This window comes from Pteropus vampyrus, unplaced genomic scaffold (genome assembly GCF_000151845.1).
Source record: "Pteropus vampyrus isolate Shadow unplaced genomic scaffold, Pvam_2.0 Scaffold1068, whole genome shotgun sequence".
Taxonomy (NCBI): domain Eukaryota; kingdom Metazoa; phylum Chordata; class Mammalia; order Chiroptera; family Pteropodidae; genus Pteropus; species Pteropus vampyrus.
The window spans coordinates 16915-19170 of NW_011889849.1; the positions used below are offsets into that span (position 1 = coordinate 16915).

Consider the following 2256-nt stretch of genomic DNA (forward strand, 5'->3'; position numbering starts at 1 on the left):
AATTAAACCCAAGCACAGTCTTTAACTGGGGCTCCCTGCCTATCATAAATCTCAGGTCTAGGAGAGAAAGGGACTCTAAAAGATAGATTACCATTTGAAGGAGTATTCCCACCAGGCTGAAAGGACTTAGAGATGCCAAATCTGTCTTTAAGCAAAAAAAAGACAGCTGTTACTCTGCCTCAATTATAGCTTTAGGGTTAAGCACGAAGACCCTTTCCTTTAGTTATGGGTAAGGCCAGGAAAAGGCAGAGCAGTGAAAGACACCAACTAAAAGAAAATCTGATGTGAGGAAGCTTCCGGAAGCCCAAAAGATTAAAGAAACACAGACCTGGGTAAAACTTTCTAAATACTTTTAAGGTTTCTGGAATTATATATCTTCTCCACATAATCTGACTCACCCTGTCTATATAACTAGAGTAATCAGATGTTTAAAGCCCCAAAGAAAAGTGTTCTCAGTGCTTGTCTTCAGATAAAAGGGAAGAAAACTTCAAATCTTTATCATCTCAGTCTTCAGCCAGGACTAGGAGAAAAGAGCCCCCAAGCAATGCACTATGTGTTGGTAGCTCCTGAAGGGAAGGAAAGCAGATGGCTTTGCGGGAGCTGATAGACAGAATGAAATAAAACCATGAAAGCCTAGGAAAAAGATTCGGGGCTGAGAAACAGAAATTTCCATGAAGGTTTCCCTCTCCTCAAATTTAGCTTCACCCCAGGTAGACCTTTATCTTCGAATTGGTATTATTCCTAAGTAGGATCCAAATAACCATTGGCCTTCCCAGCAACTGAATGACCATGTTCCTTGAATATGAGACTAAGCTGGGCCATGAGCAGGTCTATTTCTCTTTCTGCAGCTGAAGAAGAATGAAATATTTTTCCTGGGAGAACCACAGCTCTGTGTCTTAGTTCATCCTTCTGGGTTTCTCCAGGGATTCAAAAATTAATATAACCCTCTTCAACATCTTTCTCTTCCTCTACCTCTATATTTGCAGACAATGGTCTCATTGTCACCTGGATCCACCTGGACTCCTGCCTCCACACACCCATGTACTTCTTCCTCAATGTCCTCTCATTGCTGGACATGAATTATGTCACCATCACTGTGCCTCAGAAGTTGGTGCATCTGGTCTGTCAAAAGAAAACTATCTCCTATATTGGATGTGTGATGCAGATGTACATCTTTCTGGTGATGGACATCACTGAGGGCTGGCTGTTCTCTGTCATGGCCTATGATAGGTATGTAGCCATCTGCCACCCACTTAGGTCCAAGGTTATCATAAGCCCATGGCTGTGTGGGGCTATGGTGGTCTTTTGTGGATAGTGGGATGTCAGCTGTTCTCTAGTCTACATTCTCTTCGCAATGCGCCTGCCTTACTGTGGCCCTAATGAGATCAATCACTTCTTCTGTGAGATTCCTGCTGATCTAAAATTGGCCTGTGCAGACACATCCCTCAATGACCGAGTTGATTTCACTCTGGGCTTCATCTTTCTCCTGGTACCCCTTTCCTTCATTCCAACCTATTATATTCACATCATTGCCACCATCTTGAGAATCATTTCAAAGCAGGGTCGACTCTAGGCCTTCTCCACCTGTGTCTCCCACATCACCATGGTAACCATGTTCTGTGAACCTGCCATGTTTATGTACATGAACCCTGGGGCCGATGTCTCCCGAGAGCGGGACAAGAAACTGTCTGTTCTACAGTGTCATCTCTGCCTTTCTCAACTCCTATAGCATCATCTATAGCCTCAGAAACAAAGATGTGAAGAGGGCTTTCCTCAAGTTAACAGGCTGTGGCAGGGTCTCTGAGTGAGGCCACTGGAGCACAGAAGGCCACAACCAGACCTAAAACTACATGTTCCATGGTATTTCCACCCCATTTCCTCCCATAACCGGATGGACAGATAAAAATAATTGACTTCTATTTGAGGAGGTGTGAAGGTGGGTACCTGTCTGCTACTTGTTGATGGCTTCTGCAGCTGGAGCTATCTTCAAACATCAAGAGACCCAATTGTAGACAGAGTGCCAAGAAAGAACTTGCGTTTGATTCAAACTATTAGTCTTCTTTCTGATTAACGTTAAGCCTCTTTAGCATCAGAACTGTTGAGCCTTCATTAACTAAGAGCGCTCAATAAAAGTGATGATTCAGACAGACGTGATACAGATTCAATCCAGCCAGATGTCAGTGAAGTGCTGTGAACTCAATAAGGAATTAATGATGATTGTGGTATTGGTGGCATTGTGATGATTATAACTTGTAT

At 43.3% G+C, this 2256-nt stretch overlaps 1 pseudogene; it reads left to right on the forward strand.

Annotated features, from left to right (window-relative positions):
- Positions 1-858: 858 nt before the first annotated feature.
- On the forward strand, positions 859-1808 carry LOC105310088 (annotated as a pseudogene).
- The last annotated feature ends 448 nt before the right edge of the window (positions 1809-2256 follow it).